We start from the raw sequence: 27,700 nt of genomic DNA on the forward strand, positions 1-27,700 counted from the left end.
CCACATTGCATATTGTCGGGCAAAACGAGCTTTTCCCACAACGTGTCGGTTGTCAGTTAGCCGGCCATGTAGACGCCATGTTTTGCGCAGCCAAGAAAAATAAATTTGCCATCTCCCGAGCAAGTTCTAGGCGAACGAAATCTCGTCAGCTGTCACGTATATTTGAACAAGAATAGAACCTTGGCCAGTTCGATCCATGTTTCCTCTCTGAACAGCCCTTGGAATAGGCGGTATTTCCTCGAGTGGAGCTGTCAGTTTCAGCCATCGGTGACAAACACTCGAAAAATTCCACGATAAGCGAACTCTCCTTCTAGGCTGGGTCAGGAATTATCGTCCCATCTCGGCATAACAGTCTTCCCGCGTTGGAGAAGTGTAGCGAAAGCCCACTTGCTAACATTGGAGATGTTGTGCACATCCTTTCGATGAGTGGGAACGCCGATGGTCTCCTCCTGTTGCGTATGATGCGATAGGAAAAAGGCAGGATATCGCTGTCTGCTGACGACAAAGACAACAAAGGGATGCAGGTGTACGGTGGGATCTTCCTTGCAATGCACTTTAGGCGACTGAGCTCTGTGCTGGGTTACCGGGGTTTACACGCCGTAAAAGAGGTGCCGTTCTTGTCGCGCGTCTTGTGGAAACGTTTGATCTTGGAATTGTGACCGTGTTACAGTTACTGTTGTTACGTACACGAAGCAATATGTACTTTACAGAACGGAACTCATGAGGTACAATATCAGCTTTAAACGGTCCCGCTTACATGCGCCATTACTTTGGTCTTCTTTGTGCAACATTTACGGTTTGGTCATGACGGATACATGCGGTACTGGCGTTGGTACATGGGGTTGGCCGGCACGAGCTTTTGATGGTACACCACAGATACCTTCCACCGTGTCTTAAGGCAGTAAATGTCACTTAGTGCGACATAATCTAATGCGGAAGCGAATCGAAAGGCAAGCTCTGTGGCTGTCGAAAATAGTGGATGAATTCAAATGAAGGTCACTTAGCCCATGTTATGGGGCGTGTATACAAGATAGAATGCGTGAAACAAATCGCGAAACTGACCGCTTGTTAGAGAGGCTTACAGAATAGCAAGCGTGCCCCGACTCCCTGCGCATGGGATACGGAGAACCCTTCGAAGTGTCTTAATGAAATGGATGCCTCTCCATGGTACGATTCCCACTACGCCGACGTGGCGCCACCTATGAGCGATGGGAGGAATGAAATGGGTCAGTGTGACATTCTCTCCGACTCTTTCTTTCGTCTGTCAAGTTCTTCGCAAATAACGCATAAATAATCGCCCACCGCTAAGCGCTTGCATGCATGCAATTCGTGAGGTTCGCGAAACAGTGGTCGGGCCTTGTCGGGTCGCCATATTGATTTCACGAGACGGATTCGGAAAGGGGCCCCTTTCACGCTTAGGGAGTCGTTGGCCCGTAAAGCGTATCGGCATCCGTCTCAGCGGACTGCGCTCTGGTTGGCTGACAGCGACACAGAGTCGGAATCGGAGAGCTCTTACGATCTCTAAAACTCTTTATTGACCAAGAAATGTACGTTTCTCGCAGAGCTGCTCAAGGCCACTCAGTACCTTTAGTTTTGTCTAAAAAACATTTATAATCGCATCACCGAATGTCCAATTGATACTAAATACGACAACTGTCCGCTACCCACTACAAGTGCATACTTGTGACAAAGTTTCTTTATGCATTGCCCGTAACCATACAGACAGTGCTCTCACATTGAAGGGAAATAAAATGTACAGCCAATCGCGGCCTAGCAACGCAGAAGACATCGAGGTCAAGCGGCGACCCAAGCGACGCTTCCCCTTACAAATATGATTCATCCACTTCCCGTCAAGCAACGGCTGGATCGAGGTTTCCCGTGCGAATGAGCAACGGCGAACAGAGAGAGGCAAGCCTGGCGAGGAAGAAGCATTTTTCATTGACAACTTCTGACTCCCCACAGGGGACAGGTAGATCCCGGAGGGGTCGGAGAGACGCGCAATCCGCGCTAGAAGCCCAGTTAGGAAACGTGCCATCGATTCATCGATTTGTACCGGGAAATACAGGACAGCACAGGTTGGGAAGACAAAAGCCGCTTGCCAGGAAGACGTCTCAATTTAAAAAAAAAAGGAAAGTGGACGGAAAAACAAAATGCTGTCTGTGAATTGCCCACCAGTCGTTCTTCCTTTTCTCAGAGAAGACGACAGAGCTCCATGTTTGCATTTGTTTTTCGTTCTTTCCTGGTTGTTGTTTTCCCTACAATGACACTGACAAGCCGGCACACACATGTGTGCAACATGGAAACAAGTCGACGAACACAAAATACAAGGTATGGTTCGCTAAACCGAAGATAGATCTTTCCATCTGTCCCAGGACGCCCATAATTTATTTCCTGCTCCCAAATATCCAGTAGGTCAACTCTTCGAATGAAAGAATTCCGCGAATTTGTTCTGGCATGTTTGTGGTAGTGAATTAGTGATAGAAGCGCCAAGTTCTGCGAAAATCGCAGAGTAGCGAGTCACAATATTTTGTGACCAACCTCTCCCAACATATTTTTTTCATGTCTCCATCTACCTGTCAAAATCCACTCAACCGGTATCACAGTAGTTCATTGAATATGAAGTAAGATGCTAGTGTGAGTTTCGTTCTTGAGGCTATTTGCAATACAAAGAAAAGCAATGCCAAGCGCGCCGGGCGTGTACCGATGCACCGTGTGTCGCTCGTTAGGATCGGGAAATGAATTCTACATTTGTGACGAAAACAAGTGGAAATTCACAATGCGACAGCAGAACCCAGTCTAACCAGTAATCACGCTTTCCACCTGTATTACGTACTAATCACTATGAAGCAAATTAGCAGTACTTTTGCGATCTGGGTGGCCACTATAGCGAAGGCGTCCGTTCGTTTACCTCGAAGGTTATACCGGTCAAACCCGGCCAAGGATACCGGCAATATTGCGTACATGGTGCAAAGAGCTTACGATGGTGTGTTCTGCGAGAGACGTTAACGCAGTTGGTTTCGTATGATGAGATGCGAGATCATTTACAAGACCTGAGGTGAGCAAAATCAATCCACTGTGACGTCGCTTGTGATCATTTGTTGGTTGGCTGGTCATAGTTGATCATACGAGGGGGAACCTTTATTATTAAGCGCTTAACTTGGAGAGGTGAAGCGTGAAAGGTGGAATGTCCATATTCCGCGACCACTGAACACAATAGCTGTAAGCATGCGCAGTTTTTATAAATATTACCCGAAGGTTTTGAAAAATCCACATGGAAATACCTACAATGCCAAAATATGCGATGTAATCTTTGCTGACTTCATTGATCTGTCGCCTTCCATTGCTTCCTTCAAACCGAACCATGTAAAAAAATAAATAAGAAATAAAATAATAATAATAAAAACTTCATCCTTCATCGCCAAACCATCTTCCGCAGAAATTCCGAGTGCCAGTAACTTCATTTTCCCTTTCTTGAATGGATTGACACGGCGTACACACCTGAGTGATTTATTCGGCGGGGCGGCAAGCTGGTCATAATCGATCCCGTCCACATCAGCAAGATGATCGATCATAAACGCGGTCAATGGATTCGACGGCTGTGAACAATACCTCGTTGGATACCTCGTTGGATACCCCGTTCAATATGCACGGCACATTAGCGAGCAATCAAAGAATTATTATGCCCATGATGAGGAATATTTCAGTCGCATGTAGCGTTAGCACAGCTCAAACTGATACTCACCGTTTCCCTTGCGCCCATTGCGGAACCTGCATCTTCCAATACTTTCACAGTAGACACCGGATTGTATTTATTTGATGCCTTATTTTGCTGTAGTTCACAATGCAATGAACGGACGTCGGGATGTACAATACTAATAGTGGTGGTAGTGGTGGTGGTATGACTATTCCGGCTTGCCTTTGTTGCCCTCACTCATGTGGGCAGCGTCACGACTGTAGTCAGGAGGATTGCGATGACGAATTGATGACAGTCGAAAACATTAAACATAATAAACATAAAAGTAGGATGCGAGCGAACTGGTGATAATCTGGAGATTACATTCCTTGAGATTGAGGGAAGACAACGACGAACAAGAAACAACAGGAAGCAACAGTTAAGTTGTTGACCGGTCACTGCTAGGATTGGTGAGAAGCCCCGTGAGCAAGTAAACTCTGAGTCACAGTGTGTGGGCAAGTCCAGTTTCTTGGAGGAAGCAGACTAGGCTGTGAGTTTTAGAGTATATTTCAGTGAAAGAGCCTGTGGGACGTAGGACTAAAGATGTAAAGGGAGGATTAAAAATTTGAAATATTCACACAAAAAAACGATAGTTTTTCTTTTTGTTTTTTTCAGTCGCTCAAAGGTTGAAAAAAAAACCCTAAAAAATCCAAAATGGCGTCTTTCGTGCGCCAGCACGTTGTAAGGCACCTCAGTTTTGGTTTCACATTGAGTCTACAAGGTACTTCGGTGAGCAATGGCGAAAGGTCGCCATCGTCGTTCATCGCTTTTGCTTTAATCGCAGTGTTCATGCCACTTTTGTAAAATAATTTGTCCGCTGTCGACCGAACGTTGAATGCATTTGTCTTTGTGCGATTCGCGAACCCCAGGAAAAGGGGCAAATAACAACACGGAGAGATCTCTGCGACACGTCACAGTCTAGGGAGCAATCTCTCAACTGCACTTCGCACCACCGCTGTCTTGATTGTTTTGAACACGGGATTCGTACGTTTTGCATCAGAACTTTGCACTGCGATGCTCAGTCCCTTTGAAATCTATAGCGATTGAATGTCCTTCCGAACTTTATATTTAGATAACACAATGTTCCGCCAGCATGCGTAGCGTAATCGTAGGAGCACGGCACGCTGGCACGGGTGGACTTTTATTCGGTAACACCCTGTATATACATGTCATTAAAAAGTAACACGCAGTAGTAACCTCGTTATTTTCATTGTTTTTCAAAATTTTCGAGGAAAAAAAAATAACCCGAAAGAAAACGTGTTTTTTTTCCCCCGAGGTTAAAATTTTCCGAAAATTTTACATCTCTACGTAGGACATACTCGTAGCAATAAAAACCCTCAGTGCTAGGGCAACACGAAGGGACAAACACAAGACAGGGCACTGAACTGCCAAACAATCTTTATTGTACAGACATCAACTTATAAAACATGGTCCAAACCACACCTTCTACTTTAATTCGTTTATTATTTCATTGACTTAAAACCCCTAACACGTATCTGGATTTTTTCTATTTTTCTATCATGTGTGATAATGGCACTGGGGCCGCTCTTATACATCTGTCCCTCGACTTCTTTATTTGGAGAGCTTCCTGATAAAGAAGTGCTCCTGCTTTTCTTGTCCTAAACAGGATTTTCGTTTCTGCAAAGTCGTATTACGAAACTCGAAACGCAACAGTCAGTAGCAACAATTGTTTTAATTGTTAATTGTAATTGTTTGCTTTGGGTTACAATGCTCGCAAATGTTTTTCGGTGAGCGAAGTATACCTTCAGATCTGTATGACGGTATGAGCGGTATAACTCACTATACCTGTATACAAACAGCGCATTTAAATTAGAATATGCCTGAGAAAATACACATCAGTTTTCGTCCAAGACCACTAATTCATCCTTAAGCGCTATTAAGACAATGATACACACAAAATATCACAGTATCAGCAACACAACATTAAAACTCTACGTGTAAATCTACACCCAATTGAACCTCTGTATGCAATAAGGGGATAAGTCGAAAAATCCCAAACTCAGAAAAGGGGCCTGATCTGATTGTCCGTCCCATTGACACGCATGCATTTCCCATTTTTTACACTCTTGTAGCGGGCCAATAAATTGCAATACAATCCTAAATTTTCCTTGGCAGGCACATACATGCCATTGCTGTAAAAATAGTAAAAAGGGGATAAGTCGACTTTTCCCATTATTGCATACAGAGGTCCAATTGTTTAAATACATTAGGATACATCGTGTGTGGACACCGTTTAAACTCCAGCAGTAAGTCATGAAAGAAAACATGAAGAAAAAGAGGGAAAATAATAATAATTCGTGGCTTTACGTCACGAGACAACTATAAAAGAGAGAGAAGGAGCTGAAAACCGCCAATAAGCTGCAGTCTAGCAACAAAGAACTGCGAACGGCAGTGTCATTCTAATGGAGCCGACGCATGCACAACAATTCAATCCAGAGCTTTTCTAGACATTACTACATTTTACTTGGAGACGATAACGATGTAGAAATTTCAACGCGAAGAAACATTCAGCTTACTTTGTGTGTTGAAGATATTTTAAAGACTCTTCTCGGATGTGTTGCTGTACACAGCCTGTATTAAAACGGGCACAAGAACGCTAAGGAACCAGTGTTGGCTGGCATTCACTCTGCGGCAACGGAAGTGATGCGGCCATCACTTAGAATCTTGATAGTTACGCAGTCGCGTCTAATAAGACCTGCCAAGAAGACGAGCATAGTTTCTCCCGGGCAGCAGAGCGTCAGGACAACGGTTAGCGTGTCAAGCCCAATAAAGGAAATATAAAGGAAATTTTTGGGGGTGGCGTGCAACTTGCAGTGCGAGGCCAAAATCTGCCGTTTTGCAGTGATTGGGAACTTCGATGAACGTGACGTTGGTCCTGGGTATAGCAGTATAGCATTTGAGATTGCGATGAGGATATATTACTGGCTACAACAGCCCAAGGTTACAATTATTACTATATACGTTTTTCATCCATGGCTCATCGTTATATTTTCACCAAATTACCTCGGCAATGGGGCAGATGACTGTGGACATCTCATGCTATATGGGGGGGGGGGGGTAATGACAAAAAATTGCTTGGGGTAAACTTGTTCCGGGTGAACTTGCTGTACAGGCGCAATGCGGACCGCCGCCGCATTAGAAGCATGTCGTCGTTGCCGGTGCAGTAAAGATAGCAGTGACCTGCTCAAACCACGAGGGGTGGAAAATTCCATATCGTGGGTGAGTTTGAGTTCTAATGTTAAATATGCCTGCCTGCGTACTGCTGATGAGGCCCAAGAAGGCCGAAACAGCTGTCCAGTACTGGCATGGTGACGTTTGACTTAAAAACATATGCTATACGTGCAGCCAAAGAGCTCCTGCTAATTTTTTCCCCCTTATACATCTGACTGGCTTTGCACTGGGCTTTCAGAGGTGTCTTATGACACCCTGACGGGAGGCATCACGTACCACGTGACCTTCTGACGCCATCCGCTCAAACGTTGTCTGCCTGCGTACTGCTGATGAGGCCCAAGAAGGCCGAAACAGCTGTCCAGTACTGGCATGGTGACGTTTGACTTACAAATATATATATATATATATATATATATATAAGTTAAATGGAAAAGGGTCGACGTTTCGACAGTGGCACTGTCTTCGTCAGGACAAATCGGGGTCTGTGGCTCCAAAGTAGTCATTTACAGGTGCCACAGATCGACGATACTGAGACAATTTATCTGGAGCAGACCGCCGTAGGAACAGGGACGCATCACAGTCACAACCATCCTCACTGTATTTCAAAGAGAAAAAAATAGGAAAAAGTAGAAGAAAGAAATATGAAAAATTTACGGACAGGAGTGTTTCAATTTCAAATGCATCTCCGCGCCCAGCATTTTAGATTTATTTAGCTTATCACTTTAACTTTCGACCGTGGAAGCTACGTAATCCACAAGCAGTCATTGCTTTCCTCTAGGTGAAAGCTTTGTAGAAACTGGATAACCTCTCTTCTGCGTTATCAGTGGTGTCCGGAACGGATGTTCAAACCTCAGTGCGCTCTCCTCGGTGGCTCAGTCGGTAACGTGTTGGCTTGATGAGCTCAAGATCGCGGGTTCGATCCCGACCGAGGACGGCAGCAATGTGGTGGAGGTAAACATTGCTTCCAGCCCCGTGTGTCGGAGATATCCGGCGCACGTCAAAAGAACCCCCGGTGGTCGTGCAACATGTCGATCGCCATACAGTATAGGCAGACAAACATTACGTGTAGCATCACGGGACCATTATTTGAAAGCTGAGTGAGCGCTATAAACACTGCTGATGCTAACGGGTTCGTATACAGGACGGATACTCGATGCCTCGAGGACCAACTTCTTCGGCTTATGGGCCTTGAAACTGCAACTCTGCAACGGCTGTCGTTTTTGCTATTGTCCGTTTACTGGTTCTGTCATTTGACGTGTTGCCGAGATGCATTGCGCTTCGCCGGTAGATCTCCAGAGATAAGACGCGCAACGAGATACTGGGCGTGTCTTATTAAGGAATACGCACACGAAGGAATGCGCGTACAGTGCGAGTTTCCAGGACCGACCAGGCGAGTTTCCAGGACGGAGTACTATGCTCCAGGCACTGTACCCTTCGTGGATTGCAGCATAACTTCTTCAGCACATCTGAGCAAGGGTATTTCACTTGTGGTGCCTTAAAGTTCTGAGGTGCATTTGTCAGTCACATGCACACCCTTCGTCTCCCAATTGGGGTTACGTGCATAGGGTTTCTAACAACAGACTGATTACTCCTGCTAACGTGGATTACAAGGAACCTATGAAAATACATGCCTCTCGTATGCAGATTTGTATTCCGTTTGCGGAATGCGTCAAACATGCGTGATACGTAACGGAACAACTCTCTCTCATCTCCGCACTGTGAATGACTTCTCAGTCTTTTCCCGTTAATCCGGCAATGGATCAGTCTGACTCGCAAATAGCTTTCGGTCGAGTTAGAGTTATATCACCCTGTTTAGCATGCTGTATCGCATGTAAGGTTAACGGAGCGCTGTCAAGAGGTTACCTTTAGGAAAACAGATAAACTGTAAACAGCGCCAAACACCAACCCGTAGTGTGCTGAGTGATGGGGGTTTAAATAAGTTCTGAAGGTGAACGTTCGTAGTCGAGATGCTCGATTGTAACCCGTGCACCGTAATTCTTAACGTGCACCGTAATGAACCATTGTATTATGATGTTTAATAGAAAAAGGAAAGGCACAGCGGTGTGGTTCAAACAAATGGAGTCTCTCGTCTTTATACTTAAGTGTATTTTGAGATGACCAGGGTTCGAATTCGACCACAAGGTAGGCTGTGTAAGGCGGTAAGACAAATGTGCTGGACATTCCTGATGCTTAAAAAATTCTTGTTAACGAATTCTGAGAGACGGTGAACATGGTATGCAGTCTATATTGAAAATTTTTGTTGGTACACGTGCAGGAATGATAGCCAACGCATGCATGCATTTAGTCCTTCAAGAAAACGAGTTGCAGTAAATTGCATACAGCTCAATTACGGGAGCACAGGGCAAAAAGATTTGAACGCAAGATTTGTCGGTCCATTAAGTTTATCGCCTGGCCACAGAACACGTCCACTCGCGTACCGAAAGACAAGCAGTTTCTGCAACGTACGAAGGGAGGGAGGGGGGGGGGAGCAAACCGACTTCAGGAAATGACAGAAAATGGCGTCCAAGTATCAATGTTCCGTCCGTGGCGTTATCGCTCCTCGCAGGCAAACTTCAGCGACAGCTGTCTGTCAGGGGTCTTATCTGCTGCGGGCGCTGCTTTAGAGCGTTTTAATTACTTGCACCGCCCTGGCGTATAATCCCACAGGGTAAAAGATGGGAGGGGGAACGCATGGTGCTTCCTGACGGAAAGCCCTAGAAAGAGTCCCATTTTGCAATGGCCTCCCTCTAAACCTTCGTGACAGTTCATTTTCGCGCTCGGTAAGCCTCCTGCTGGCGATAAATTTCCGAGACGTTGTCCCCGATAACAAATACCAAGTAATGATGACAACCGCTTCGGGATCCCACCGATGTTTATTTATGGTGTGATTAAGGGACATAGAGTGCGTCCAAGAAGTCAACCAGAAGCAATTACTGGAAATTGGAACGCTGTCCTGAGGGCTGTCGCTTGTTTGCACGGGGGTTTGTCAATTGGGTGCTCCGCGGTGAACGGCTCGTTAATAGCCTACTAGCGGCTTCCGCTACATCGGTAGACGCAAGGTAGAATAAATCACACCACCCTACAGGCGGCACAGGCGTACTGTAGAAAATACTTACGCGTGAACTTACCGCTGACTTAATTACCAACAGAAAGTGACACATCAAAGCCCAATCTTAAACTGTAGCTTATAGCTACACTAATCACTCGAAGACCGGACCGGACTGGACAGACCTTACGAGGAGAGTTGACGATGGACTACCACAACTATAGACACGCGTGGGCAGCTCGGCACTTAAAGAAAGATGTCTGAGTCGTCTTCGCGTGGGATGTGGGGGCTAAGTTTTTTTTCCTATAAGATTTTTCTTTCCAACCTGGCCCTGCTAGAAGTAATTGGGATTTTTTCAAAGGTTGACAACGCGATGTGCTCATGAACTCCTTTCACAAAGCGACACATGGCCCTTTCTTCTTCTCCCACTTCGGTTCTATTCTACAACAAAGATAACAAATCAGTGCACGGCTTTAGTAGATTGCACCACGCAGGATGGCTTCCCTGCCATAGTCCCGCGTTTGGGTGGTTCGTGGCTTTTGGGCCGACTTCGTAGGAAACCGTGGTGACTTTCGCTTGAGAGGGTTTGAGGAAGAAGAAAAACGTGCACGGAAGCTCGACAGGCCATGTCGGACAGCACGACGAGGATGCGCCCCTTTGGCAACTTATACAGAGATGACAGCGACGCTGATAGCTATACTGTGCTGAAATATAGAATACGTAGCCGTTAGAGTCACTTATTTATTTGCATAGAACCACATGTAGGCTACAGTGTGTTACGTTGAAGGCATGATCGACGAAACAGAGGATTATAAAGGCAAAGAAACAAAGCGCAAGTCAAACTTTACAGTACTAACGTTCATCCTGAGCAAGATGGTTCATGCGTGTATTTTGAAGGTGAAGTGTTTACCAACTCCCATTACACCCTCCTTTCGATAAAACCCTTAATATCTATTCCATGCGTTCAAAACCTCGATCTACGAATCCCTCGATTCATGAATGCTTTCCCAGAAATTTTGACCGCTCATAAACCGAGGGCTGTCTGCATGTCCGCCCTATAAATTGCTCGATTTTAACCACGTTCTCCGCGTTCTGCTAGCCTCTTTATTAAGTAACTAATAAAAAAAACACCGACAGAGATGGAATTCTCACGTCGTATCCATTTACAATGTCTGTATTACGCAACGCACCTACGCGAAAAATTGGCGCTGCCCGTAACGGAGGGCGCACATTCGGCGGCATCTTATTGTTTCTTGGGAGCCAGCGGCCGTACTCGATTTTGCGCGCAAAAAAAAAAAAAAAAAGAAAGAAAAAGAAAAGAAAAAAATCCAATAACGTCTGTAACCGGGAGACATCAAACGCTGCAGTTTTCCTTTGAATGGCTCCTGATGAGTTTATTAAAGGAGAGGAAGATATTAAAGTAGTCCGATCTAATATTTCATTGCTCGAAGTAATGCAGGCAACTGAAACGCAGGGTGCGCGAAAAATAATGCTACTGCTACCCGTCACAGGCTGCTTTGCCGGAATTTCAAATCACGGCAACCTGTCGCCTGTTTCTCATTTTGATGGGAGCTGCGTTTCTCGGTTAACTGGCGCTAGTCTGTAACGGTTATGCTACAAAAGACGCTGCTACTTAACGCGCTTAGTGAACGTTGTGTTTTGTGCTTCCTCTCTGGTATGGAATGGATAAAGATATTAATAAACCTTAGGAGCTTAGCATGCGAAAGAGTTTGCATCCATCGAGAAAGTTCTTAATTTGCAATTTTTTACGAGGAAACCGTCACTATGATGCACTGATGAATTAAACATATCTTGACGCAAGCGATATCCCCCAGATAAAATAACGGTGCTGTACTGCGCCGTATCACCTCACTTTCGAGGCGTTCGGTGCAACATCTTTCACGAAGTACGAGTCCGCGCTTTTCCAGTGGCAAGAAGCAGTCCTGGGAAGTAACTTAGTTACAAGTAAACACTTACTAAGCAATTAACAAGTAACTGTAATTAATAACTCTTTCTCAGAGAGTGGATTTATGATGAATATCAGTCACTGACAGGATGTGAACGAGGATGCGACTAGTTGATTGATTCCTTGATTGTTTTTATTTTGAGACACACCGAATACACAATTACATAGGATGGAGCGTGAAGGAGACTAAGGGAAACACTCCCTGTTAAACACTCCTCCCTAATGAGCATATGAGGCTTACTACGAATATTTGCATGCTTACTACGAATATTTGCATTACCATTTAACAAGTTCTACAAAATATCACCAAAACAATACATTCAAAAAGGTATAAGTTTTTGTTCACACTATCAATGCACAGATAAAAAAATAGTAACAAAATAATCAAATCACAAAACAGTGCCAATTAAAAAAAATTGACTTTCCTTTAAAATCATGAGAAATTAGTATCTTTCTTAATTTGTGGAGGCAGACAATTCCATTCGTGCGCAGAGTGGAACAAAAATGTGTGTTTGCCATAATTTGTTTTAACGTTTGGGAGGTTAAATACACTCTTGTTCTTGTCCCTAGTGCGGCTGCTGTTGGGTATATAGTAATAATGCGATGGCTAATTGTTAGTATACTGAAAGATAGTTGTAACACGTTAAGGACGTGTGCGTCAGTCATAAAATGTGTGACGCTGCAGAGGTATTGCGGTCCAAAAACAATTACCAACAATTCTAATGGCCCGGTTCTGAATAATTCTTAATACCCGGAGATGTATTCATAAGTGAGTCCCCATACACATGCACCATATGTCAAGTGGGGATGTACGAACGCATAGTACAGATAGTAACAGATGGTGAGAAATAAGTCCAGCTCTCATAACGACACTGATACCGTTTCTGAAATTAGAGAGATAAACAAGAAGTTCTAAAGTAAGTAAAGTAAAGTAACAAGAAACAAGTAGTTATAGTTACTCAAGTGAACAGGTGTCCAGCAGGAGCCCAACCGACAACCAACCGACCTTTATTAGGTTCCGAACAAAAAGTGATTCTATTGAATCTTGCACGCCACACGCGCGCTAGCAGCTCGCAGCTCGTGGCGGGATGTTTGAACACAACAGTCCTTCTCACCTAGCCGGAGACACCTACTACGTAGATACCTGGCTTCCTCCGAGCTGGCCTTGGTCGACACACAGGTGACGAAGGGCTGTCACCATAGCCCCTGGACGTTCTGTCGATCTTTTGTTCTACTGATGATGTCGGTAGACACAACCAGTCGTCGTCCGACCTATCGCTCTCAGTCCCTTGCGTGTCTCGTTTTCGCATCTGGTTGATGTGAGCTCCTTAGGTTAGCATCACTACGTCTCAGCTCATAGATACAACTACCCTGGGTACGCATTTCTGTAGCAGTTATCCACTTATTGCATCCTGTGTAGTCTCGAAGACTTCGTCTCCCACTTGAAACTACAGCGATGTCCTCCTTGCACCGCTGCTCTTTCGTTGCATTGGTATCCGGCTGAACCTGATGAAGTAGTGTATTAAATCTTCGATTCCGTGAGAAGTTCTGCTGGAATCTTCTCAGTGGTAGTTGATGGTGTCGCCCGTAGTGTAAACGGCAATCGTGACAAACGACAATCAAAATTGTCGCAATGTAACTGGCGAAGCTTACTCGCCACGCCATTCGACTGTGGGTGATGTGGTGGGAAGAAGACGTGTTTGATATAATAGATAAGTTTAACTGGGTTGTGGCGTATCGGAGCTAGGTGGCTGCCCTAAGAGCGCCTGCAGCTCCAGTTCTTACGCGTTAAAATATAATAATTGGGAGTGATGGAATTTAGAAGCGGTCTTTTATACCTCTGTCTTTTAAGAAAGCGCAGAGCGCTTTCAGTGCTTTGGATTGTTGTATGTTTGTGGACCATCTTCCGGCAATCTTGCAAAAGGAGAAAGCCCTGTTGACCAGTGCCATTGTTTGATGCAATTGCTCTTCAGGAAGTTAGTCTCCGACGAAGTGAATGAAGTACCATTTTCGGATACGACAATATCCGGTAATCCGTGAGTCGAGAAAATCCTTCGCAAGTGTTTGATTAGTTCTGCTGCGCCCATTAGTTGTAACTCGCACCACCTGCGGCCATCTTGAAAAGGCGTCCACCAAGACCAGGAAGCCCTTGCCCTGGAAGGGTCGCGCATAGTTCATGTGAAGTCTTGCCCACAGCATTTGTGGTGGTATCCACGGATGGGTCACGTCCTTTGGTGGCATGTTTCGTGACATCTGACATCTTGTACATCGGCTCACCATGGCCTCAATATCTGCGTCAATACCGGGCCACCATAAAAAGCTTCTTGCTAGTGTCTCTGTACGTACGATACCAACATGTCCTGAATGTACAGTCGTGAGAATATCTCGTCGAAGAGTCTGAGCAATAATCACTCTCGTGCCCCAAAGTAGGCATCCGCTGTATGGATATTTCGGAGCGATGTGTCCAGTACGGCTTGACATCCTCCTCTCCGGGTGCTTACTTTGGTCAACCGTGTTGAGTCCATTGTCGTATCCGAGACACCAAAGAGTCTTTTTCTGTCTCTGTAGCAATATTCCTTGCATGAATATCCGCTTGTGGCTCTTCTTCAATCAGGAAGACTTCGTAAGGATTAGGATCCTCAGGGTCTTCAGTCTGGACATGTAGGGGTAGTCGACTCAAGGCATCTGCGTTGCCCATGCCGGTTGCCCTTCCTGTAGCGAAGCTCGTAGTACGCTCCCAACGTCAGTGTCCAGCGAAGCATTCGTGGTGAAAGAATTTGCTGCATCTGCCGATGTGGGTGAAAAATCTCAAGTATTGGCTTGTGGTCCGTATAGACTACACATTTCCGTCCGTAGTTCCCTGTCAATCTGTGCGTAGTTCCGCTCACTGCCGTGCAGTGTTCGTGAAGCAAAAGCAATCGGTATCTCCAATCCAGCGTCATTGACATGTGACACGACGGCGCATACACTCTAAGAAAAAAAGGAGTAATACGGGGAGTAATTGCAGCTTCTACTCCCGTAGTCTGCAATAACTCCCCATTTTCGTCCCCTAACCCGACATTTACTCCCCAGGACTGCAAATTTTCAGTAAACTTCGCGAATGGTCTCCTGAATGCAACAGTCTACGTAAATATGTGCCCTTGGTCAATTTGAACGACATAAGGCTGTACAGCTCAGAAAACGTAGCAATTTTCCAGCCACACAGAGTAAGAAAGAGTTAGCGCATCTTTCATCGCAAATTGTGCCCTAGTATGGTGAAGATTTTATATCACTCGATATATCACGGTTGACGGTTTACTAAGTATTTTTTAAAGTAAATTTTAAGTATGCCCGATTGCATGCATGCACACCAATTATGTACCTGGGACTCTTACAACAGCGCGTGAAATGCGGTCTCCACTCTATGACATTCATTTACTCCCGAAAGGGACTATTTTTTGTGGCAATGCATTTAGTCCCCAAAAGGAGTAAAAGTACTCCTTTTTTTTTCTTAGAGTGTACACCGTACGGGGATGCGTCACAAACAAGAGCTAAGTCGTTCGTTAAGTTCATAGTGGCAGAGGAGAAGTTCCGAACTCAAAGCTTTCTTGATCCTTTCGAAACTTGCTGCGTGTGCCTATGTCCACTTCCAGTTGACATTATTGTCCAGTAGTCGATAGAAGGGCTCAAGAAGTGTAGCTTTATTCGCTATAAAGCGCTCGTAAAAGTTAACTAGTCCAAGAAATGGTTGAAGCTCCTTGTCCTTCGGTTCTCTTGCGTCGTGAATGGCCCTCACCTTGTCAGCGCATGGACGTATACCTGCGGCGCTGATATTGAACCCTAAGAAGTCCATGGAAGGTGGAAGGTACGACAAACTGCATTTCTTGCGGTTGAGCCTTGAATGCCTTGAGGTCGCAGCCTTGAATGTTGCAAACGTGTAAGCCAGCACAGCCTGAACTCCCTTGTCATAGTCCTGAACACACTTGCCGATGATGATGATGTTACCCAGGTATATCGCAACACCTGGTATGTCTCGCAGTAACGCCTCAATAAAACGTCGATAAATTCCGACGCGGTCGACACACCGAATGGTAAACGCTTTACCTAGAAAAGGCCCAAAGGTGTGTTCAAGCGTCAAGAGCGTCGACGACTTTTCATCAACTGGCAACTGCAGGTACCCTGTGCGAGGTCGAGCTTGCTGAAAACCGCGCCATTTGCCAGGATGGCAAACATTTCCGCCGCTGTGGGTAACGGGTACTTCTTAACTTTCATCTTTCATCCACGGGTACTTGTCTGGTTGGCTGACGGTGCTCACCGTACACCTGTAGTCTCCACATATCCGCAAAGTACCGTCACGCTTGTACACGGGGACTATCGGGGTAACTATCAAACCATCTGTATGGCAGTGGCCCCTTTGTCCCTCATTACGAACGGAATTGGACGACATTTCTTGAAAACTGGCGTTGCCTCCTTTTCGATGGCAACGGAAACTGGTGTTCCTGTAAACTTCCCCAGTCCTTCTCACTGGGATGCTCAATCATGCTCGTTTCTTGTCAATGACTGCGTGAACTCCTTGGACCTGAATGCCTAAATCATTGAACCATGAACGTCCAAGCAAACAAGGTCCATCACCAGGTGCTACTAGAATCAACTGTCGAGTCTTCCCATTCTTGAATTGTACGTCGACGTCGAGTGGCCCCAAGATAGATACCTGCTGATGAGTCCACGCCCGCAGAATCGTCGATGATGGCTGTAGCTTAGGAGGTTGACTCCACAGTCTTCTGTACGCGAATCGCTGAGAATAGAAGGCCCAGCTCCCGAATCCACCTCCACGGTTACTGAATCTTCGTCTAGTTCAATGTCAACCTCAATCGATTCCCAGTTTCTGGTTGACTGTAGCGGATCTGAGTTGTACATACTGTCCATCTCGTCCTGCAGATGATGCATCGGTTCTTGTGAAGCTCTCATCCTTGTGTTTGTTGGAACATACTTCATTCAAGTGTTCTTTCTTTTCGCAGAAGTTGCAGGTTACGTCTTCGAATAGAGGGCTTTGCTGTCCTGTCAGGAAATTGCAACCTGGACTTCTGTTGATTCTTTGCTTCAGCTTTCGCTTGACCCAAAGTGTAGTTGATGTCTCTCGTAGATTCCTTGATCCCGGAAACATTCTAGCATTCTAAACATTCTAGCCCTAGCCGCCTCTGCAGCTAGGGCTCGCTCCAAAGCAGACTTGAGTGTCAAACGAGGATCCACGAATAAACGTGTCTGGATCGCTTGATCCCTGATGCCACAGACCAGACGATCTCTAAGCATATTATCCAAATCCGTGAAATTACAGAACTCACCGAGTCTTCGGATTTCGGCCATGTATTTCGTTATGCTTTCCCCTTCGCGCTGATCCCTCTGGATCTCTTATGGAAATTAAATCGTCGAAGAATCTCCGAGGGTTGACGGGCGAAATGTTCTGTGAATGAACTGCGCACCTCGCTGCATGAGCATTCCGAGAATTTCTGTGCAAGCAGATGCCCACAGAGGGTTAAAAAAGACTGACCTCCTACGACTTTCCTTCGTGCTTCCATTTGCTTCGAAATAGGGATTCACGCGTTCAAAGTAGAAGTCCCAGGCGTCGGGCGTGTGCGGATCGAACTGCTCTATGTGTCCCAGGTACATGGCTGTAGCTCGAACGTCTTGCGACGTGAAATCTTCGGCGGCATCAGTGGCCATCGTCGACTGGTTCCTACCAAAAAGTGATTATCGTGAATCTTGCACGCCACACGCGCGCTCGCTCCAGCTTCTGCGGTAGGAACCGCGGGATGTTTCACATAACAGTTACATTATAATTTCGTGTTTGTCTATCTAATTTTAGAAACTTATCTTCATTCATTACCTGTCGCCGACTGATGTTCACCATGACAGTTGCTCTCTGAGAAAGAGCTATTAATTACTGTTACCGGCTAATTGCTCAGCAAATGATTACTTGCAATTAAGCTACTTCCTAAGACTGGCAAGAATCATGAAGACAAATTCTGTGCGGGGGCTATCCGTCGCGATGCAGTGGAATCCAGTATTGAAAAAGTCGACGCGGACGAAAACCGAAACGTACTTTTTTTTTTACATTGTAGCTGTGGTCACTGTTGGATCTCCATAATCTTATTTTTTAAATTTACTTATCAACTTATCAATTTATGCACACTCTTATAAATTATCTACTTTCTCGATCTCGCCCTCCAAGCATTGAGACATGACTAGCCCGGTAAGACTCACGACCTTACTAGCTACAACGGTTGGACAGTCGTAGTACCTCCTTTTGGAAGACGACGCCTAACTCTTGTGCCTATAAGTGTAGTACTTATGGCAGTAATATATTTCTAGAGGAATTCCGTGTCCAGGGGTTCTTAGTGTGAAATTAATATTCCCACGGGCTCCCCAAACCTTGTGCAGCATTCATTGCCTTATGGTTTGTAGACGTCTGCCGATCTCAATCGACTTCCACTTGTTCCATAGTCAAACCTGTTCGTCATGAGTGACACCACACTAAGAGACACACAAAGTGCGAACTTGCAGTCATGATTCCACACTTCTGGAGTGACTGTGCTGCGTTCTCAAAGTAGAAATTTCTTTCGTTGTGGCTCTGTCGAACCAATATTGCAGTTGGCACTACCACTGGCGCAAAACCCCTCCGAAATAAGTGCTGACTGAAAGCAGCTGACAAAAGCCGATTGTCGCGATCTCCTGAATCACTCTACCAGCGCACTGTTGATATGGCACATAGACCAGATACTTCTCATCCAGTCATGAGTCACTACCCCTCCATCCATGGAGTATTGTATTAGGTCACGCGTTTTAGCAACAAAAGACCTGACCCGCCACAGACATTGCTCTGAGTTCTGGATGCAAACGAGTAAGTCACTCACTCAAGGCCATCTTCAATACAAATATCCACTAATGTTTATGAATCTCTGTATGGCACCACGGATTCTCTGCTCTTTGTTGCGGTTGTTATGCAATTTGGAGATGTAAAGAGCTATGTACCATGAGTATACGAGTAATGCAGAAAGCAGATTAAATCCCAAAAGAAGTAGAGAGGGGCGACGACACAGCTTTTAGCTAAGGACGAGCTAAGAAAGTCATAATGGCCAAGAGAGATCGGTGCCCAGCAGAGATCAATTAGGCTGTGGAACAACGTTGTGGGTTTACTAGAATCATGTCGAGGGATGCTTAGTGTGGGTACTGGGTTGTGGTGTATGAAGTGTTCACACGGCAGGTTCCTAAACCTAATTAACCTTGAAGTAGTATATTTAAAACCGGCTAGTAAATATCCAAGACTCACTATTCATGGTCTCGGAACCCCATGAAACATTCTACCTCGAGTCTTTATAAGTTTATAACCTTTAGGCTTTCCCATAGACCGCCACATTAATCACGATAATAAGTTAAATCTCTAGCCTTAACTTCCCCCCCCCCTCCCCCAGCACAAGAAAACAATTTCTGCACGCAAACATGCTCAATATGCTGCGGAACTCAATGACTACATTATTCGTCGTCATGCTGTGGCTTCGTGCTTTGTGGCTACGAGCCGTTCAACTGTCTCAGCGACCTTTTACTAGGAATATTTTAACGAGCCACCAGCGTTTCTTGAGTAGATTGCGCGCTTTGAGAGAAGCAGTTCTCCGAACGCAAAACAGTTTGCGGAAAACCGTTCTCATACGCAATACCGTTAAGAAAGTACACTCGCAAAGAAGCCTTAAACGCTAAAGCAAGACTAAATGAAAACCATCTGGCAGGGCTGTGATTGAACACGCCAAAACAAAGATTAAGAACACGCAGGAAATCTTCATGGGAAACAAAAGGCGGTATATTCGGGGGCGTGGTGTACATGTAGTGCTGGGGCATTATTTTCGGTTTTTATTGTGTTCGAGCGTCGTTTTGGATTGTGCGCGAGTTTCAACGTCCGACGTGAAGTAAGTGGGCATTACCCCTTCCCGCCATTATTGCTGCAGCTGATCACCTCTGGAAGTGTTTTCCTGCTTCTTAAAGATCCCGGACTTCATTTTCTGTTCCCGTTTCGTTTTACTCTTTAACGCTCACAACAAAGACAAGCACCTTGCGATTTTTTTCAACATCGACCCGAGAGGTTGTTAAAGAAATATCGTAGCCGCTTTCGAAATCCGACCAGTCCTCTTTTTTTTTCTCTCACCATGCACCTCCTCGCCCTCTAGTACACACACTATACGCACAAACTACCAATTTAGACGGTCGGTGTTACCGCTCTACCGTTGCAGCAAAAAATTCTTTTGGCTGCGCTGTATTTCTTGCCGTATTCGTGGAATGATGGCCACTCATTCTTCCATTTCTTTCGGCGGGTCCTTTCTTTTTCCAGACGGCTTCATTCGCTGGCCCTGAAGAACAAAACGAAAGCGCAATACACCATGAATTTCGAAGGAAAATCCAATATTGACAAACGAGAGGTTTTCTGTCCGTTTCTTTTTCTTAAAAATAAAAGAAAAAGGAAAACTTTTGTTATTTCCATCGCAAGGGTGGAAGTGCCCTTATACTACTCCTACTCGTTCTTTTTTGCTTGACCTCGTGTTTCAAAAGCACACGTCCATTGAGATTATGTGTACGAAGAAAGCGAAAGGGGTGAGAAGCCGTCGAGGAAAGCGAAGTTATAGTTTTACGACATTCTGTCGCTGTCGTCTCGTTGGTAGCATTAGAGATGTTCTCTGAAGTGCTGTAGTTCAACAACCTTTCTCATCTATAGTCGTTCTCAGCTTCACTCTTAAACTAAAGGTTCGTGGAAATCAGTTAAAGCATATATACATGCATAAAGAAAAAGCTGACAACCGAAACCCTTTCGGAGACGAGGCATTTTGTCACACTACTACGGCAGTGACGTGGGTTTCAATCAACGAAGCCAAAATGGGATCTATAGGCAGCCACGTAAAGAGGCAACACAAGATAGAGAGAGGAAGTCGGATCCTCTTTTTCTGCGAATTTGATGCCGTAGAAAAGCACAGCTGAGGAAGACTTCCCCCGAACGATGATGAGCATTCCGTCGCGACAGGAAACTGATATACGGCTTCCCATACATGGGTGCGGTGTCGTCTTTTCGAATCTCAGCTGAGAAATGCAATGTGGAGATTCATCTGTTTGTAAAGCTGAAGAGGAGCACCATCGTGTAGAGGGAATGGGGTTTTAGGTGAGATCTCGTAAAGACTTCGACGTGAAACTCCAATACCCTTGTTTTGACACCGGTGTGAAGTTTCATTTCTTCTCGAAGCACCATCTTTTTCTTGAAAAATTTTTAGCAGTGGGGGTGTGGCTGAGCTTTCAACAAAAAACAGGCCACGCCAGAAAATAAGGTCTGCGAAAGACGTAGTGACGTTGTTGATTTGTTGACGCCTCGCACGAGCCCACGTTTTAATGAGGCAGTGATTATGACTCGTTGCTCGTCAACAAGGGTGCAGAACGGGAGGCTAAGTTCAAGTCGGGCATTTTTAGAGCAGCCTTTGCGAACGTTCGTGGTGGAAGTGCTTCGCGGTAACCTGGACGAATCTTAGCAGCGAACGAGTCGAGAACCACTCAGCTTCCCTGAGGAGTATGGCGCGTTGGAAGGTCCCACGATCACTGAGAAGAGCACACACATGGACATGTCCTTCCACGTCGCCAATAGCACGGCTGTGCACTAGTACGGACGCTGAGGACACCTAACGGACAGTTGTACAACGACGTAGACGACTAGACAGACAAGCAGGGATTTTCTCAGGATTTGCTTCTAAGGGGAGTGTTGGTATTCCGTAGGGGAGGGGGGGGGGAGGGGTGCTACACCCATATCTGATCTACATCCATCTACATCCATACCTGCCAGAAAGGCCACAGGAGCCATGCAGACAAGTACGAACGAATGTCATGATTTAACGGCAGGACGGAAAAACAAAAGCACGTTAATGTCTACTCCTGCATTAGAGTACTGAAAGGAATGACGAAGGAATGGCGCAAGGCGGTATAGTATCCTACTATGGCAATCCAATTGTGCAATTTCCATGCAGAAGATTCACAATGTGTTCGCTACGCAGCCGCGACCCATACTCATCGTGCGCTTCGATGGTGTATGACGCCCTTCTTGTTCACGACGCTGTTGTCAAGGGCGGTCACGAAGTGATGTTCCAGTGGGTACCCAGCCACTGCGGTATCCCTGGCAATTAAAAGGCTGACTGTGTGATAGTATGCGCCGATGTCGTGCTATTCCATTCACGACGCACGACGCCCGCCGACTACTAAACGCAGCATCACGTACGACGTTTCTCGTCTACTGCGGTTTGCAGACAGTAGTCATAACCTTAACGTTCTTTTACGGATGGACCCGAACCTAAGATTTTTCATGCCTCGCGGCGTACCCGGATCCCCTGATACTCTTATTTGCCGTCTTCGAACTGGCGTCCCGTTCTGCCGTTCTTTACTGTACAGGATGGGTCTGGTTCAGTGTCCGTTGTGTCCCGAGTGTGATGTGGTGGACGACGGCGGGCACGTCTTACTGAAGTGCCGCTAGTTCAGAGCAGAGAGACAGTCACTCCTAGGCATTTTACACATGACTAACCGCCCAGTGGAGCTGGCTCATTTATTGGGTCCTTGGGATACTCCGCGCAATAAACGGAAGGCAATCAGTTTGCTGGTAGCCTTCATGAGTGAGGTCGATCTCACAGCTGTATTGTAAACAATAAGTGCAAACTTTTTTTACATCTTTTGTACATCTGTGCTATTTTGTTTTCCCGCACTATTGATTGAGTGCCCGTGAGTGAGTTCAGAGTTTTTTTTTTACTTTTGACAGAGTTTGCAATGGAGCAGGTAGAACCAAATTGGGTTGCTGAAAGCTCCAAGGTTTATCTTATTTGACTAATTTACTAACTAACTAACTAAAAGCTAAATCGATTGCCGGACTCAGCGAACAACAACAACAACTTTATTTCGAGATAATGGATGGGGAGTTTCATCGCCAGGGGCGATACTCTACCCCATTGCTGGTGGTGATGTGGGGACTCAGCGAAATTTGTGATTAGTGCGGTTTATCTTTCTTTGAACGCTAAAAAATAAAGCTGAAAGCAGCTGGAACTTCCAAAATGAATCCATTGTACGTGCGAAGTAGCTTCTGAAAGAACATTAAAAAAAACACCGAGTCACGTATCCACTGCTGGATTATTGACCCGCAAAGTTTGAACAAATATCCAGAAAGAGTCAGGGGCTTGAGAAACGCGAAAATTTGCAATACCATTTTATGGGGCAGAGACTGAGCATTGACAAGAACAGTCGAAGCACGTCTGTCGCTAATACCAGTAGGAGCCCTTTCTCAGCTTATATTAATCGTCGAAGAACAAACGCTTCCGTGCACATGCTCCGCAGTGTCTGTTTCACGTCGCTATAGGAGGAATACCCGAAGACGGGCAGGCAATCCATCTCGAGTGTGTCCCATCATCCTTCATTTCTGCGCGGGTTCGCTCGAACGGTCGTCGTGACAAACGGAGTATCCCCGGAATCAAAAGAAAGCGAAGCACGGAACGCGTCTCAAAGACTCGGGCTCGGATTGGAAATTAACTGCGGTCCGGCAGATGGATAACTGCGTGGTTTAGACCCGGGCTTTTGTCGTTCGCACAGTCGTTCGCTTGACGCCGTTTGTGAACGAAGACAGATCGTCGCTGCCATTCGAAATCGCGCCTCTGTGGGATCGAGACTTTTGTTACGTTCCTGCCGTGCTTTTTTTTCGGGGAGCTCTCGCTTTGAAATTAGCTCTCCCGTTTGGCCAATCGCATTCCCGAAGTTCGGCAACCATTCCTTTTCGTATGGCGTCCGCCGGCGCTCACGTTCTGCTTAGCTCGGAAATGAGCAATCTCCCTCCGCGAGCCTTTTCGTTTGATCCGGCTGGACGAAAGCAAAGTGTTGCAACAGTGGAGACCACTTCTACCTCGGTTGTAAAATTGGCTCGCAGCGTTCTCCAATTGTTTGCTGTTTTTATATTGTACTGGAATCGTTTTCGTCTGGGAGCGGTTATATTAACCGCAGCTGCGTGAATCTAATGAAGAAAGACACTAAATCATCGCCGAAACTTTAGTTTCCACCACTCTAGCATCGAGAGAATGGAGCGAATGATAGTACGCGCAGGACAGATCCTCTTAAAATGAGTCTAGTTTCAGAGAGTCTGCCAGTGAGTGCGTGTGCTAGACTAACATAACGTTCTGCAACGTTTCCATACGCGAAGACGATTACACTTATAGATAGATTTACCTCAGAAATCAGAAATTCTTCGGCATAATGAATTACGTACCACAACAATGGGCCACAATTTCAGATCGATGTATCATTTCCACCAATTTTGGATACTTCGTGGCAACATTGGTATATTGGATATAAGTCAGCACATGCAGGTGTTTCCATAGTGAATATTTACACTTTGATGCCAGTGCTCCGGAAGCGGACTGGGAACTGGCCTACATGTACTTGAAGCGCATTTCATTTACAGAGCACCATTTCGCATTTCGAAGACGGAAAAGATACGTACGAAGATTTGCAGTTCAAAAATTTCCAAGAAAACAGGTAACAGAAACGCCTACCCCAGAAAGACGACAGCCTTCTTTGAGTAAGATGGTCATGACCGTGCCTTGTATAAGCATGGAATGCATGTCATAATGTTGGCGTTATAATGATAAATAGTCGATAATCTTAACAATCGTAACAAAAATCAATTAAAAGTCAACTGCTTTCAGTGCAAACGCAGCGAGGACATCAAAGTACGCATGTGCGAATAATTTTAAAACAGAAGCGATACGAAGTGAATAGCTACATAAGCGGAGCCGGATCGCATGCAACACATGTACGGATAGAAACACGTTTCAGCATACAGGGTGTCCCAGAAAACGTGTCATTGAATTATAATAAAAAAACTGCACCACCTAGAGTCATGCGGTCAACGGCATTTGTTCTTACTGGGTTTTTGCCACCTCCTCATGTGAATGTCGTGTAACGTAAGTTTAATTATGCAAATTTTTGTGAGCTTAAGTCGGAAATTTGCCTAGTAAAGGTCACTTTTTTACCCCACCAATGTGAAGAGCGTGTCTAATTCATTCAAATTAATGATAATTGACAGGGATATTCAGGAGCTATCCCATCGGAAAAAATAGCCGAACATCATGCTCTACGGAGGTCGCACAGAATAGCGCACGATGAATTTTTCAGCGCAATCTTTGTCAGTCCGACGAAAGGAGGTTGGAAACCCAGCCCACCCCGGCATCGCAGAAAGAGATAACACAGGCATGGCTTATCACGTCCGACTTTCGCTGGGATAATGCTTTCCCTCTCCCAATTTTAGGAACTGTTACTTTTTCTACTATCACTCTGTGGGCTGGCTTCGGAACCTCCTTTCGTCGGACTGCGAGCGATTGCGCTCAAAAAGACATCGCGCGTTATGGTCCGGTGCTCCGAAAAGCATGATATTCGGCTATTTTTGCCGATGGGATAGCTCATGAATATCACTGCCAATTATCATGAATTTGAGTGAATTCGGCACGCTCTTCATATTCGTGGAGTAAAAAAGTGACCTTCCCTTGGCAAATTTCTGAGTTCAGTTCGCAAATATTTGCATAATTAAAATTGGGGTACATGACATTAACTTTACAAGGTGGCAAAAACCTAATAAGAACAAATGCCGTTGACCGCATGATTCTAGGTGGCGTAGTTTTTTTATTATAATTCAATGACACGTTTTCTGGGACACCCTGTATATATGCGATGTACTCATCTGGATCGAGAATATGAAGCAGCGCTCATTTTCTTTTGTGGCCTCATTGCACCGTTTTTGGCCCTACGTGTGCAACTTCGGAACTGTTCGAATATAATTCGGTTTGCAAAAAACATTGATTCGATTCGAAATTCGAACATAGAATTCGGTATTCGATTCGGAAGTCAAATCTGATATAGAATTATCCGCTTCGGAATTCGAACAAATTCGAATGTTCACGCAGGCCTACATGATAAAAGAAACGACACGAGCAACGCTGAAACGCACGGCTCCAAATGCTTCTTCTTTTATATTATATTCGCGTTCGAATATCACAAACAATGATAAAAGCGTTTCTTCCCGAAGGGTCCGATAGGCTAAAACGTTTTGATACTGGGAAGGAGCGTCGACACTGAAAAATAACAGGCAGCGTACATTTTCTTAGCCTGCTGCCCCACTAGGAGATCCCGGGCGGGCGATTAATTCAGGAGGAGGAACCGGCGTGACAAGTAATCGTCGAGCCTCCCCTCGTGTGCAGCAGCGGGTCAAAGGTGAAGCCTAAAGTTTGTATAGCTGAATCCAAGGCAGTGCAGGAGGCGTGGTGCCGTTTAGAAAATGATCATCGGTACAGCCGGGACGGGGGGTCGACCGCATGCGTGCCTGGAAACAGTATTTACTCAATCTTGAAACACTCGAGCGATGAACGAGGTTGGTAACGAGAAGCATTGTCTTTCTTCCTTTCTTCTTCTTTTTTTTTCTCTCTCTCGGTTTACAATATCGGGATTTGCTGTTGTATTGAGAGCAATACGGCACGAGTAGGTCACGGGCCTTAAACTCAAATCGAGTTGCGGGCTGCATTGACCTCAGACCACATCAAGAAGGGCTGCTCCGAAATGAAATTACCGTAAATCACCATAGAACAAAAATATGTGCTAAGAACAAGAGCGATGTATTCATGGTGTAGCTCGATAGAGCATGTACAATTAGTTACCGAAATACTCCACTTGACACACCAAGAGATATAAGTAAGTTGCCTCTCGAAATCAGGCACTGAAAAAATGAAATATAAGTCTGAAAAAAAAAAAAAGAAACGTAGTTCTCCACAAACGATTGAGACTCTGAAATTATCTATTTATCCACCGTACTGTGGCCATTATACAGTTCCAACATGAAAAAATAAACAGAAAAAGCAGAGAGAAAACAGGAAGCTAATTTCGTTGACACCGGCTGATTTCAGGCTTGCTACATTAAAATGACTCAAAAAAAAAAAAAAAAAAGAAATAGGCCTGTTGCTTTCTAATTTCGCTCAGATGGCACCTGGAGAAGCTTCCGGTGTTAGTTTGCCAAGTGATCATAGTGGTCGTAGTTGCGCTCTAACACCAGATTGCTGTGTCCGTAACTTGTTGAGGTTCATGCACCAAGAGGAGGGCTCACCAGCTCGCGTGGTGCATGTATTAGGATGATCACCTTCCACGCCGAGACTGAGAGGTGACGCGGATTCGAATCCTGGCACTAGCTGTGCTGTCTGAGGTTTTCCCTGGGTTTTCCGGTAGACTTTCCAGACGAATGTCGACAGAGTTCCCCCTGAAGGCGGCCCAGGATGCATACTAACCCCCCTGTCCCCCACTCCTTTCTGCTGTCCTGTCCACGTCTGTACGCCGCTGATAGCCTCAGTTGCTTCGCGGCGCTAACGCAGAATATTACAAAAAGAGGAGTGTTCACGTACGTACGTCCTGCCTAATATGGGCAGGAGGCAATACATTGGGAAAGGACTAAAATAATACGAAATTGAAAAAAATTGGAAAAAAAAAGTCTGGTTTCGTCCTAGTTCTTGATTAAAAAATTTTTTCAAGAGCGCAGCTTCCTTCTGTTAGGTGGTCAAAGCCTCTCGGGCCCCAGAATATCTGATTGTGAGTATTGATACGACCACACTGTATCGTTGTGAGAGAGAATAGAGAGTTTTAATGCATCGTACGCTATCGCGTATGTATGTATAGCGTAGCGGTTCTGCGCAATGCGCGA

At 45.4% G+C, this 27,700-nt stretch overlaps 1 protein-coding gene across 2 annotated transcripts in view; it reads right to left on the reverse strand.

Annotated features, from left to right (window-relative positions):
- LOC135377525 (prolactin-releasing peptide receptor-like) overlaps positions 1–27,700 on the reverse strand; it is a 774,729-nt gene that overhangs the window by 149,679 nt on the left and 597,350 nt on the right. For both annotated transcript variants that reach the window (XM_064610011.1, XM_064610010.1), the window contains one exon: positions 19,959–20,312. The gene's annotated coding sequence lies outside the window, so the exon portion shown is untranslated. Of the gene's footprint in view, positions 20,313–27,700 lie in introns of those variants that run through there.

Source organism: Ornithodoros turicata, chromosome 1, assembly GCF_037126465.1.
Source record: "Ornithodoros turicata isolate Travis chromosome 1, ASM3712646v1, whole genome shotgun sequence".
NCBI classification, from domain to species: Eukaryota; Metazoa; Arthropoda; class Arachnida; order Ixodida; family Argasidae; genus Ornithodoros; species Ornithodoros turicata.